Below are 15,545 nucleotides of genomic sequence, written 5' to 3'. Positions count from 1 at the left end.
TAAACTACTTTTTAAAGTAGGATACTGAATCTTAAGACTTTATGGGCACTATAAGGAAAGGAATAACTTCCGCTGACATGAAGCACCAGTTCAGCTAGATTACATAGAGTTGTGGAGTAGTATTTTGAAAAGGGCAAAGGGTTCTACTAACAAAAAGCGGCCAATATATAAATAGTGAAAAATCTGCATCTTTTGTAGGTACAGTGAATCTATAAGTGGGATAAATCACACTTTCTCAGAGAAGTGAAATTAAAGAATCTCATGGGGGTGCCCCAGGACCAACTCTACCACTATATGCCAAGCAAATATATCACAATCTAGAGGGTATTGGACCCTGAAGAGCTGAACATTTATTAAAACCCACCTATTTGATGGAAAAAGTAAGCCATTAACAACTTAATTACTTGAGAGAATGAATTGTGGGGCAGATCATACACATTATCTTATAGTGCATGAAGAGAAGTGTGAGACTGGTGCTCTAATGCACGCACTGTGTGCATATCCATGGAACCCGCTAAAAAACTCCTTTCGTTTGTTTGAATAACTATATTAACAAAATGTTGAGCTTGTGTGAAAAGATAGTTTTGCAGGAAAATCAAAATTTGCTTCACACAGGGACCTCTATTGATAACTACCTGGGTGTGGCTGTCCCCATGAATAATATTGCCTAATTGTTACAGCAAGGCTGTGTAGCCATATAACCTAAAAAGCAGATGGCACCAAATCTTCAGTGTGATGCACTGACCCTCCTGAGTAAAGAGCTGTGAAACCTACAGCAAATAAAGGAGACTACCTGGTAAAGGTCCCTTTTAGGGCCGACTTGATGCTAAATAAGTGGTTGGGGTAGGGATAAGTTGGGATATGGCCCATTAAAGTAGAACTTAAATACACAATACTGAAAATCAAATGGCACAGAATCTTATCCATAAGAATGATATGGTGGTAATGTGTTCTGTTTTTTCTGTTATGTAGTTTCACTGAAATACTGCAAGGTGATGTGTACAGCGTTTGTTGTGCTGTTTACTCTAGATAATTTAACAAACACTGCTACATTTCCAGGCAAAAGCAATGGTTTTCATTTTTGTAACAAGTATCCTTTTAGCACTGTCTAAGGTGGCAAAATAACACTGTTCATACTCTTCAAGTATTTAAGACACCAGTCTGGGCAAAACTGTGGCAGAGACCATGTTTTCAGTTATCACTTAGATTGCGCACTTTATGTAATGAGGTCTTTCCTTAACATACTTGGGTGGGTAGGATTACAGAAGTATATTTGTACTAAATGACAGCAATCTGCTACAGAGGTAGAAAGACCTTAATGAATTGTTTATACACCACATGAAGAAGAAGCCAGACTAAGCTGATCTGTTTAGGATTGAAGGATTGGTGTACTTGTGTCATTCCTGTGAAACAGGCATATTCTTTGCGGGCAGACTACACAGACCCAAGAGATGGCTGAATAAACATGCATGGGGCCCTGCACTCCCAACATTATAAGGAGGAGTAGGACAGGACTGGGTAAAAATTAAGGGATTTTGCGCTTCTAATGGAGCTCTGTTATATAAGGGAAGGTCCTGCCCAGTACTGGTAATAAAAGAAGCTTGACGACCTGGCCAGGCCTGAAGTTGAGATTTACATACACTTGAGGAATAGAGCAAGCCAAAGAGAAGTGTTCCAGAAACAGGCAGTGCAAACTTTTCCAAGGGTGTGCTCAGTAGAGCAAGCCATTCAGTCAGAAACCTTCTATGAGTAGCTGCTGGGTCCATTCCTCGAACTGCTGTTTTCTATGGATGCATTAAGCTTGATACATATCCCTTCGCGGAACCCACATGGCAGCCGAAGGGTATTACGTACACGACTCACTATCTTATCCATGGCTAGATTAATTAAGTGTCCTTTTACTAGAGATACCAATGTTTATCTAGTTTAGGAAGCTACAGATGAAATTCTTACAAAGGACCTTTACTTGGTTAATTTGTTCTCCTACAGACCAAGAAGTACTTGTGAAGTACACTTTAAGCACCTTTGATTTAGAGTGCTTACGTTAAGTCCACTATTGTCCTGACGATGACCCTTTAATGGGTAAGGGTGGAAACGATGTAGATATCTATTTGGATATCACAGACTCATTAATTGGCCACTATATGTAGAAAAATTCCTTTTTAATCTTGGACTTTAATTTCTCCAGTATTACAGAATCTTTAAGTTCATTTGTTCTTTACTCTGTTTTATTGTGATCACCCTACACAAATGATTAAGCAGTGTGTTCACAATACACTGAGCACTCAGTTGCACTTGGTTTAATGAATGTGTATGCCACACATAAATACACATTCTTTTTGTCATTTCTTCCATTTTGATTCATACATACATTTATGGCATTGCACAGATAATGATAATGATTTTCAGTGATACCTGCTAGAAAACTTGCATATTATAGCTTTTGAAGAAACTAGCTCCCATTATTGTCACAAAGCATTTGTTACTGCCACTTTGTCATTTTGATCCTACTGTATTTTGCTTTTCTAGTTCCTGTTGTATATTGTTTCTTTTCGCCTACAGTTATCATCCTAGGTCTCCCGCAACCCGTATGTAAAGCGCTCTGATACTCGCTTGGGTCATTTCGCGCTATAAAAAAACTTTTAAAATAAAAGTAAAGGTTACCACATTTAGTGGTCTCCATATACTTATGCATACGAAATGATTTCACCTTGGAATATCTGATCAAAAGCACTGGGTAAGGCTCCCTAAATGTTAAAGAAGTGTGGGGGTAACAATGCCACACCATCCATTATGCATCACACTAACCTTATTGCTTTTTTTCCCAACAGTTCAATAAGCCTGGAGCCTCATACCCAAAGCCTAAATCTAAGAACCAAAGTGGCCTTTCAGCACAAAGGGATGGTTGTAGTCATATGATGTGACTAGCATTGTGAGAAATGGCTGTTGAGAACTGTCTATTGGATACACTTTTTGAAGTCTTACTGTATTCTCATAAGCTGTCATAGCAAAGAAAAACAGAAAAGTATGAAAAGAAGGGGGGGGGGGGGTGAGGGAAAACTAAGCAAACTGACAACCCATGCGAACTTGAAGCATCAGCAAGTCAACCGATCACGGTGTAAAACAAGGATGGATAAATAGTTGCACATGGAGGGTTGTGGGGGACGACTGTACTTGCCTTAGGATATACATGTGGTACTTCTTAACAACAAAGGAAGCAGTCCCAGTCAATGGTGGTTACCATGAGTTAGTAAGAAGTTTGTTCTTGTTTAAATGTGCAATTTCCTTCCCTTTAATTTTTCCTTGTTTAAAGATACATGATCAGTACCTTATTTATATCACAGCGGCCAAATTGTGTAAAGTATTCCTTCTCTAGATGTACATGTAGTATCTTTCATAAAGCAATCTGGTATTATGAATGAGTTTCTGGTGCTTAATCTGTCACTGAAGCATCTGGATATCTTATTACTAGTGCACTGCTTAAAAACTGAATATAAAAGATTGTTACGAATTGAGAGAAGGAGCTTTCTGGTTACTTTAATCTGGCCTAACATATTCAATGCATCAGGTGTGAACTTTAGTCAGACTTGAATCTCATGTAATTTGCCCCAGTGATTAGTCACTTACTAGGATACTTGACCCTTCAGATGCCAATCCTACCCAATGATGTGGCCTAGACACCCTGTGGTACCCCTCCTCTTTCTATATGCTTGGAGACTAAGGGCGCCGTAGGGTTTTGGCATGCAGTGTTCTTTACAATCTTTTTTCCTAAAAGCCACAGGGTTTGCCTTGAACAGCTGTTGGCCGGGTTTCCCATCCATATCTCTCATTTTGAATTAGATGGTCATAGGATGTTAAGGCTACAGAGAGGAAGCTACTGACCAGCAGTCATTTTATTGTGCCTATGTGTCTTGACTGGTTGGATACATTACTGGATGAGTTAAAGGGTCCAAAAAGTAACTTGCGCATACACATGAAGCCAATGCAGCGCTCTCGCCATAAGTGTGATCTAATCTCAGGTTTTGATCTTGGAGACCAGTTTTAGTATTTAGGAAAGCCCCTGAAGGGGGAAGCTTGCATAGTGAAGCAGAACATTTATGGTGGCTCTTATTAATACAAGACTACCATCCACAGGGATAAACACAACCAGAAGATGGGAGAGTGTTGGGAGCGTTTCACATCAGACTACTTCTTGGTGTTGAATGCAATGACTTCGTTGAAAGTGCTTTGTATGATTTGGGTTTTGAGATTGTGTAGTGGCTTGTTCTGTAATTGAAGATGGGATGTGGATCTTATTAGGTTAGTTTTAGGTGATTATTTTTGTGTTAAACTCTATAATGGAGTTTGAGGAACTGTGTGACAATCGGAGTTTTGGAAAAGTACAAGCAGTTTTCCAGACCTTGGTATTAATTAGATTGGTAGGTGAATTGCAGGTATACATGATCCTTATCAGATAAGAGATTGTTGTTGCCAGTGATTTTAGAAAATGCAGATGGAGGTTACGATCATGGAACATATATGCTTGGGGATCCTAATTATAACTATGGAAGCTAGCAAAATAGATCGAAGATTTTGTTATAAGCAATTGGCCAATAAGGTGGTGGCCCACCTACGCAAGAGACATGTAAAAGATGTTTCTTTTTTTGATATTAACTTTTTGTTGATTGTCAAGTGAAGAAGGGCAGGTATATAACAAGAAGAGGGCGGCTTTCTTGAGAAGATGTGTGACAAAGGCTTTTCAAGTAGGCTTAGAAGTGTGGCTTGAGTAGCTTATGAAGTCATGGTTCAGATAATCAGTTGACTCATGGGGGATCTGCCTTGGTCTATCTGGGGTGGAGGCCACGATGTGCAGTTAGACATAATGACAGGAATACACAGGCGACAAATCTAGGCATATATAGTAGGCATTATTTTGAACAGCTCGAAGGAGTTCTTCCATAGGAGATTCTTTAAGCAGAATTGTATTATTTTCAATGAAAACTGCTACATGGTATTTTGTGACTAGCATTTTGTAGTGCTGGAAGCAAAGGACTTTCTGCAAGGTTGACTTGTTTTTTCATAAGAATGTCTCCCAAGCTCATGGACTCGGTGTGTAGAGCTGACAGAGAGCGAGACCTGGTTGAGGTGTTAGTTTTATGCTTCCACAATAGCTTGGAGAGAAAGCAGTCTGCCACCTCAATAAACATATGATGAAGTTTCCTATAAGGAATGTACGAGATTAGAGGAACCCATAGAGCATCTTAGCAGGGCTGAAAATGCACCAGTTTGTGCAAAGAACTTTTCCCGCTGCTGTACATCATGTGAAGGGAAGGGGCATCATGTCTCCAGCGAGGCTTCGCCTCTTGTGAGTCATGACCCCTGCCCACACAGCAATGGTAATAAACAGCATCTGACACATCCCGGACCATATAACAATGTGATTTTCATAGAATGAGTTTTAGTCCCAATAAATACTTCCCACTAACTGTCTCCCGCCTACATGACTGGGACAATCAAGTTTGATAACTGCTGCAAATAGAATTTGATAAATCAAACAGTAACATGCTATCTAGTAAAAAAAACTAACATTTTAATATACTAGAAGTTTTAAAACTTGCATGTGAACTAGTACATTAAGGTTTTTCACTTTCTCAAACAGATTTCAAAATAGTTTTTGCTTTGTAGCTTAAAAAATAAAAACGATATATACTGGCTTTCTTTCGCACCTCTGTGTCCTATATGCCACTACTAAGTAATAGGTTAGTGGCTATTGGTCATGCACCCACCCAAGTTAACCCAGTAGAAAACTACATCTATGAAACTTTTTTACGATTTAAATTTTCAGATTACATTTATAATAAAATGTTTAAATCTAGAAACTTCCTGTCACGGATAAACATGTAACATACCTTCAGTCACAATCTTTCTGGTTGATACTCGATCTACCTGCAGATTTCTAACCAGGTGTCAGACTGGATCTGGAGCAGTTGAAACGACTCACCAACAGGTGGTGCTCAACTCTGTCTCCACACTGGATACATGACATCACCAGAGTTCACGCCATGTGTTGGAGGTAAGTAGAGTGACAATCATGCAGTATTCCAAAACTAATGTATGCCGTATTTACGGACCTAAAACTATCCCTCAGAATAGAGAGGCGGGTGAGATTGGTAAAGATTCTTCAGTGTTATTAGGAATCCACTAGAAAGAACATTAACAAAGATAAGTAACTTGTTATGCTGATGGATACTTCTACCAGCAGAATCTTAACCTTTTGAATCGATAGAGTAGTACCTCCATGGTGATGGGTCAGAAAATATGATCAATACAAGGAGTCATGCAGAACAAATCTGCCAAAGTGGCCATCCAAACAGATTTCAGAATCTAAGCAGTAATGCTTGGTGAAGGGGTGGACTGAAGCTCACGTACAGCCTAAAAGATGTCAAAGATAGGAACATGCCCAGACAATGCAGAAGCTGACTTCACAGTAGTGGAATGGGTACTGATGCCCTTTGGCCGCAACATCTTGGCAAGGGTGTTACAAACCTTAATACTCTTTTTGTGTGAAATTTCTTTATTGAAGTTTTCTGATAAGATGCCACACATGTAGAAATTGAACAAAACGAAGTCGAATATAACCAACTGTGCAGTATCTGGTTGGTTGACCAATCCGGTGTATCATGCCAATACCTATTTCATATTTATAGATGTGATTGTAGTGAAGTATCATATATAATCAGCACAGCATGCACGTACATATGCCCTATCTCGTATTACTTTATAGCCGTAAAAGAACAGAAGTACGTGCAATCGTTGGCTATCTTCCTCACGCAGCTGTGGAGTTCGCAAGATGGACATGCATGAATGTGCACAAAAAATAGGGCAGATGTTACTGGTGAGTATATTAACTGGGCAGTGTCGTTTTTTGTGACTGTGATCTCATCCTCATTTGTGGTGTCTAGTATTTGAGTTAATAGGTAGGTCTCTAATGGGCCCCATATATCTCTCGGGCACGATCTTGGGACAAAAACTCGGCATATGTGGTCATTTGGTCCAGACAATGAATCAGAGTGTTCAGCCAGTTTAGCAGACCTTAATATAAAATACATGCAGTTCTCTTCGGGTTGACCCCGTCCTCCTAGGCAACAACAGTCATTGAAAAGTTAATCATGAATCCAGTATCCCTGGATGGTACCCACAGAGAAGCGCATTGCCCTTGGACGATCCAACCTGTGGAGCTTTTCCTTCCCTTTGGTGGGATGAAGAGGCAGGTAAAATGAAGGTAGGGGGATAGCCAATATACCTTTAAGGGGTCACCACTTTGGAAAGCAGTGAGGGTAATGTTCTCAAAACCGTTCTGTTTGGAAAGAAAGTAATAAGTGGAAGACAGAAACATAAATCCTGAAGGTTGCTATCAGTAATCAGAAAAACATGCTTGGTTTATCAACAGCCACAACGGAGCAGTGTTTAAGGTGCATCAACGGAAACTCCATTGAAAAGGTAAGCACCGATTTAAGGATCCACGGTGGCCCTATGAGGGGGTTTAAGAAGATCAACCTATTCTGGAGTGAACAAACATACAAAATTGGACCGACATCCAGAGTAAACAATTTTGGTGGAGAGAGGTCACCCACAACCTCCTAAGGTAAATCAAGAATGTTCAAATTGCTACACCCAATCTCCACGTAAGACGTTGAAGGCTCTGAGGATTGTGATGCTGAAGATGCACCCCTACCCCTGACTGCAAGGATAGGCTTACCCTGACAGGGACAGGATGCCATAAGGACAAGTGAATCAGATCTGTGAAACAAACCCTCCTTGGCTAGTCTGGTGGATCCAAAATCATCGGTGCAAGCTCCTGCTGCAACTTCAACACTTTAGGAATAAGAGGGGTGTAATAAAATGCATAATGCAAGGGAAATTCCCAGATGAAATAAGTAAACCAGCAACAAAATGGAGGGGAAAGAACAGCAGCAATGCTTGTTCTCACAAGTGCTGCGAATGTCCACTGGACGTGTTCCACATAGGGCAAAAATGCCCTGCGTCCCCTCTAGATTAAGTCTCCCACTCATGGTCTGCTAATTGGCTCCCACTGAAGTCTGCCATCACATTGAAGGAACCTGTCAAATGGTTGATGACCAACCAGACAGTGTGAGCCTAAGCCAAATCCAGCAATCTCAACACCTCATGACACAGGAAGTAATCCCATTCTGCCCTGCAAGTTGCAACTGCTTTGTTAGACAGCAGATAAGAGGGCAAAATTATCTACAGCACCAGGCAGATCACCTTAAGAGCAGGTTGACACTGCCTCTCCACTGGTTACCTAAATTCTCTGATCTCCAGGTCTTCTATATGAGCAACCCATTAGACAGTGGATGCATTCTTCCAGGCCTCCCACAAGCGAGGTTTCCCATTTCTGGCCACCATCAAAGTTTCAATATAGTCTCTGATGAACTCAGGATGGCGTCTGCCAGCACAACCGCGTGTTGAGCCTACTGGAAACAAAGGCAACCTTTAAGGGCCCGCATGTGATGATGAGAGGGAGTGAGGAGGCTTAAATAGTAAACTCAAGAGGCAGTTGGTACGTGAGGAATTGAAAACATATAATCCCCATCTTGTAGTACTAACTGAAACACATCTAGCTTATGAGGATTGGAAGTTATTGGGTCAGCTGGGCTATGAAACAATTGTATGCACTTCACAATCTTGTTCCATCAGGGGTGTGGCTATTTTAAATCTAAAGGGCTTTCGCTGCGTACCTTCAAAGACTTTAACGGACCGAGCTGGAAGATGGGCACTGGCCCAGGTTAAAATACAAGCTAAAAAGTATGTTATAGGTGCTGTATATGGCCCTAATCTAGATGAACCGCTGTTCTTTGATTCGCTGAATATGGAACTTTTAAATTGGGAAAGTGAAAAAATGATTATGGGGGACTTTGACTGTATTATTGATTACAATATAGATACTAGCAGACAGACATCTGGTCGCAGAATGAAAAAGTCAAGATCAGCTATACTGGAAATGGGGAGATTGCATCTAGTGACTGATCTGTGGAGATATTTACATCCTAACACTGCAGGCTTTACTTCTAATTCATCTCCGCATCAGTCATATTCAAGAATTGATATGGCGTGGGTTACTAATGGCATTGCTATTACAGCGGAGATGACTATGTCCGCGTATAACTTCTGACCACAATCCCCTCATGTTAAAATTTCAAGCCACACCTGTAGAAATGAACCTTAAAACTTTAACCTTCCCAAAATACTTACTTACTGATGAGTCTTATGTGGAGACTATTACCAAGCAGCTTAAATTTTTCTTTCAAGAAAATAAGGACATCTCAACACCTATTGTAATATGGGACACATGAAAAGCGGTGGTTCGCGGTCTGACATTGCAATTTATATTGCAACAAAATAAAAAAAAGCAAGCTCAAAAACAACAAGATATTCTGCTTATGATACAGGCTAAAGAGGCCCATATAAATGCAGTTTCGGTCTGCTTTACCTAATCAAGAGGTGCTTTTACGAATATTAATAGATCAGAGGGTATCAGCTAAAAATGTACTAAGAGAAAGTATGGTGAATAGATTGAATAAACATCGTGCTACACAATATGAGTTTGGGAAACATATGGGAAAGGTCCTCGCGCATAAGGTAGCCGATGATCAGGCTAAAACTTATATTAAAGCAATTAAATCAGCAAATGGAACTATATACGTGGAACCGAAGGGTATTTTAGAACAATTTTTTGCTTACTATAAGAAACTATATACCTCTGAGACCTTTGCTAACAATCAAGATATACAACAGTATTTTCAGAACATACATTCGCCAACATTATGAGAAGAAGATATAGCTAGTATAGGTAACGATATTAGCTGTGAGGAAATAATATTGGCAATATCTGCACTCCCCTCAGGAAAAGCTACTGGGGAGGACACGATCCCTCTGGAATTCTTTAAAGTTTTTAAGGAGCACCTAATTAAGCCATTCAGGGATTTAATACAATATATTGGTCAAAATGGAGTAGTACCAGAATCTTGGAACCTGACACGAATAGTCTTCTTTTTAAAGAAAGATAAGTCTCCTACTGAGTGTGGCTCTTATAGGCCTATTTCCCTTATTAACTCAGATGCCAACATTTTTGCCAAAATGTTAGCTACTCTATTAGCACCTGCAATGACTGAGCTTGTATCAATCCACCAACATGGCTTTATTCAAGGTAGAGAGACTACGTCTCATATAAATACTGACATTTCTGCTTTCGATCTAGCCGAAAAAAGAGGGATTCATCTGGGTATGTTGCTTCTAGATGCACAAAAGGACTTTGATCGGGTGGATTGGAAGTTTTTATGGGTAGTATTGGAGAGGCCGGGTTTAGGGGGAAGATTTAAACTATGGGTTCAAGCGCTATATGGTAATCCTAGAGCCAAACTGATGTATATAGGTACACAATCGGAAATATTCTCTATTTCGTGGTACTCCACAAGGTTGCCCACTCTCTCCCCTTTTATTTGCACTTTATATTGAACCTTTCGTTTTGTCGTTACAAGCTAATCTTCAAATCATCCCATTAGGGCAAGGCACAAACACTTTAAAGGTAACTGCTTATGCAGACGATTTAGCTATATTTTCATCCGATCCAGTAAGGGCATTGTCAGAAATAGAAAAAGAAGCAGATAGCTTTGGAAAGTTAGCTGGGTATAAGCTAAATGCACACAAAACCCAGGTGGTGGTACATTTTAACACGGGGGATAGCCTAAGCGGGGTAAGCACTATAGCAGTTTATCTGGGGGTCAGAATAACGGCGAAGGTTAGCCAAATAATTTCATTAAAAATTATGAGTTATTGATTAAAGAAACAGCATTCCAGTAAAAATAAAAAAAATGGCACAAACTTCCGGTCGGTATCATTGGCCGCGCCAATATAATTAAAAGGACGATATTACCAAGATTTCTATATCTCTTTAGATCTATTCCTTTACCTGTCCTAAATAGTTTTTTAAAAGGTTGGATGGTCTCTTACCAGCTTCCTATGGGGTTATAGGACAGCACGTAGAACCATGGCTCTATTGAAGAGTCCTTTTGTACAAGGGGACATAGACTTTCCAGATTTTAAAATGTACTTTTGGGCTTCTTTTATAGCTTGTTTCCAGAGTTTAATTATCCCTTCTCGCTCCACCTTTTTCATCAACTGTTATTGGCAGAAAACAGTAAGATGTATATTTATAAAACTACCGATCCTAATTACTTTAAGCGGGTAAAATTTAAGACTGTGCGAGATACTATTTCTATATGGAAAACTATCTTTATCAGTTTTCACCAATCTTACTATCACGATAAACTCCCGTTGTGGGGGAATCCAATGTTCCAAGAGATTTTTCATGATAATGTATTACGACAGTGGGCGGATTTTGGGATTCAGTCATTGGGGGATTTATTTGATCATGGCGGGTTTGCTTCATTTGAGAAACTACAAATTTTGTTTAACTCACCCGGTCATATGTTTTTTTAAATATCTACAAATTAAGAGCTTATTGGTGACGCATTTAAAATTGACTAATATTGTTGAGTCGGATATATGGGACCTATTACATCAAGACAGTGCTAAAATCAAGATCAGTCGAATGTATAAGCTCCTCACTAGTAATAGAAAGGGGAATTGTAACAAATTAGCTCATAAATGGAGCACAATACTTGGGGAGGAGGTGTCGTAAAGGACATAGAGCAAAGTTTAGATATTGTAACGAAGTCTTTGCATGCCACTAATTTACAAATGCAGCAGTTTCGCACTAATTGCAGCTTGTAATATACACCAGAGAAAATAGCTAAATGGGTTCCCGTAGGTTCATCGAGCACATGTACAAAATGTCCCAAATGTGATCTTTATGCTGCAAGTTTGAAGCATATGTTATTGGAGTGACCTAAATTGAAACATTTTTAGCAACAGGTAGGCCACGTCTGCTCTCAGAAATTAGGGATCGATTTTTCTCCAAATGCAAGGGATATTATGCTAGGACCTAATATGCTTAGTCATCAACAAAACCAGGTATTACTGATTTTGTGTGTGGTGGCCAGATTGGTCATCGCTAGAGTCTGGATTAGCATATATCCGCCTAATATTAGTGATTGGTGGATGCTGTGGAAGGAAACATATTCAATGGAACACATTAGCAAATTCTAGCGGCTTAAAAGCCCAGAACAAACGTACATTTGTTTGGGGACTTATATCGGAATGTTTTTGATTAGGAACGCAGTATAATTGCTTACGTATATTATGCCTCTTGCTTCATGTTAGCTCTTATATTATTTTTGTGCTTATATGTTTTTTTCTTTATTTTTGTTTGTATATTAATTTTTACTCCTGCCGATTACTATTGGATTGAATTATTGAAAGATGATGTTATTGTTGAATAATTAAAATAAAAAAAAGTGAGTGAGGAGGATTCTCGATGGCAGGAGATGCAGAACCAGGAGAGCTGGAAGAACAGCCCCTTCCTGAAATAACCCTACTCATATTCTGAACATCCAGAATCCTCTGGGGAAGAGGGAAAGCCACGAGATATATTGTATCCAATTCTATCCATATGACCAGGAGGTCCTGAGAATAATCAAGTTGAACAGCAGGGATAATGTGTAATCCAGGTATTCCAAACTCAGCTGTGGCAATCTGAACAGAAGGACTGCAAACTGGTAGTGGGTGAATCTCATCTCTAAATGCACTGACCGCAAAACTGATATGTGAAAATTAGAGTCCTGCAGGTTGTGGGACACTATCCAGTCTCCCAGCTCAAGAGCCACCAAACTGTTCAAGGACCTACTGAATTTGTAGAGGAAGGCATTAAAGACCCGTGAAACAAGGATGGGATGAAAAATAGTCTTCTTAGAACCATGAAAGCAACAGGAGTAATATCCTGCCTGATTTTGTGCTCCAGGTGTAGTTGCACTATGCATTTGTATGGGCCGAGCAGAGTCAAGAACTCTTGCTGCAGAACACAAGTGTTCTTGTCAGAGGAGAATTAGGGGACAAGGGAGATTGAAGGACAAAACCTCTGGTAATAGAGGGCATAGCCATGTTCTACTACCTCAGGACCCAGCGGTCCGTCGCAACGAATTTTTAATGTGTCAGGTGGTAAGACACCCTCCTTCCACTGGCCACATGTGCTCCTTCCAAATCGAGGTAAAGTGTTTTTGTGGGGTGAGAAGGTGGCTGCTGTTGGCCATGGCATCCCCTGGAGCCATCACACCACCTGCACACGAACAGAAACTGGTTGGTTGCTATAAGGGGTGCTAGGGCTGGTATCGGACACTCACTTTCCTGGAAAACCAAAAAAATGTGTAGTATTCCCTGTGAAACTGGCAGGGTGGCCATTCCAGGGAATGAGCCATAGCCCACCACTACTTTAATCATTCAAAGGCAGAGTCTGAATTCTCACCAAACCGAGGGGAGGCTTCAATTGGCAGATCCACCAGACTAGCCTTGACATTCCCCAAAAATCTGGTGAAATGCAGCCAGGCACGCTGAAGAGTAGCATACTCAGACGTCGAAGATTTGGAGGTATGTTCAGAGTATTTGCTCGGATGCATCTTGATCACCACAAACTAAACCTATGAAATGGTCCAACAAATGATCCAGCAAATCTGGCAGGACCATCTATGCTATTTCCCATAGCATTTGAGAGCATCATGCCAGGACACAGGTCAAATTTAAGGAAAGAATGGTGAGGCTCAACAGGGGAGAAATATATTTTTCTCATTGCCTTTAGCTTCAATTCATGAACCAGGAGAGTTGTAGGAAATGTGCTAGGGTTATGCTTGGAGCAGGATTACATCTGCACCACCAAACCCTCTAAAGAGGAAATGGGTCATAAGCAACTTTGGGTCTTTAGGTACTGGGTGAAGTGTGACCCAATGGTTCACCGCTTGGTCAGAAGATGGTTTACTCCGCATGATTAAAATGAGATTCATCAAAAGTTAGTTGGATTGGAGTAAGGGCTGTGGAGCCAAGGATATCAGCTGCCGAATGCCTGTGAGGAGGCTAACTTTGCTTTCCTGCTTGAGCGAGGGCAGCTCCAAAATTGCTTCCTTTCTCAGGAAAGCTATAAATGATGAACTTCACTGGAGGAAGGCCTCAAAGAGCACTCAGTGTCAACTTGAGGTATCTAGACCAATTACATTTTGCGTATCCGACTGGTCAGGACGGGAGGGAAAGCCTTCTGGTACCTGGCACCCAAGTACTGGAACCAACTCCGCTGGGACTGCGCACTATGACGAGCTACAACAGTTTCAGTATTCTCGTTTCTTCATCCTTAGGGAGGTTTTTTTGTTCTGATAGCGCCGCGATGCCCCAGGGTGAGGTGAGCGCTTTATAAACCATTAAACTAAACTAAACTAAACTTGCTGTGCCATATAGTCTGCATCATCAGTGCTTGCAGTAGGGAGTAAATTACCCGCTTCATTGGGGTCATCAAATCCAACAATATCAGGCATCTATAGGATCCGAACCTGGGCCACAAAGGTTGTCTAAAATTGCCAAATTGTTCATCTCTTGCTAGGGGTCTATACTGATACTCCTCCACCAGCCATTGATCTCTGGTGTTCAGAACGCATCATGATTACTTTGGTGTTAGGAAAAGTCACAGCTTGAAGTAGCAGCTCCAGAGATGGCGCAGGTGTGACAAGGCCTTTGGTGGACAAAAGGTGTCAGCTGATGTCAATATGGTAATAATGAAAGGCTGTGCATGTCCCACTGGCACGGAGGGCCTAGCCACTAGTGTTATTCAGTTGGGGGACCTGATGCTCCCTGAGGCCCAAAGAAGCCCTGGGGGGGGGGGATCAGCAGGAGTTCGACTAAATGATGGCAGCTCTGCCTGTGTTAAGGCAGCAAACTGTGTGGAGTAAGCTCAAAGAGCTGGGAACTCTAGGTAGGCCAGATAAGCCACTCGGCCAGTGAAAAGTGCTAAAGCCGACGTGAATTTAGATATATATATATATATATATATATATATATATATATATATATATATATATATATATATCAAAAGGTTGTCTATCTCAGATCTACACCCTTTTGGGGTACATTAGACAAGAAGCAAAAAGTATTATTTATAGTCAAATATGTTCTACAAAATATTTTGGGGTTTGATAGTACGCTGTACAGAATTAATGTTAATTCTGCTTGACAAAGTGAGAATAGGGGGATGTATTTGTGATGATCTGTTAATTACTTGGGCAACTCTTATTTTTTTATTAATAACTCTGAAACTGCCTTTAAGAATTATTCTAAACTGTACAAGTTATATTTCAATTTCATCCTTTAAGCTATGGTTTTTCTCCTCACCAGATTACTAACTTTTATGCCAGTCGTATGTTCTAGTGAGTTGCTACAGCCAAGTACCAGGGTGAAGTATCCCCATTGTTGTAACTTTACACTTATTACTCTCATCCATCTGAAACTGATAAATCATTACAACGAGTTATAGTAACAGCTATAGTAACAGCTATTTACAGCATTAAAAAAATGCTCAAACTGTGGTAGTAAGCACATTATATTAAAAAATA

This window comes from Lissotriton vulgaris, chromosome 2_1 (genome assembly GCF_964263255.1).
Source record: "Lissotriton vulgaris chromosome 2_1, aLisVul1.2, whole genome shotgun sequence".
NCBI classification, from domain to species: domain Eukaryota; kingdom Metazoa; phylum Chordata; class Amphibia; order Caudata; family Salamandridae; genus Lissotriton; species Lissotriton vulgaris.
The sequence above is the reverse complement of the archived record's forward strand: the minus strand, read 5'-3'. Positions refer to the sequence as shown.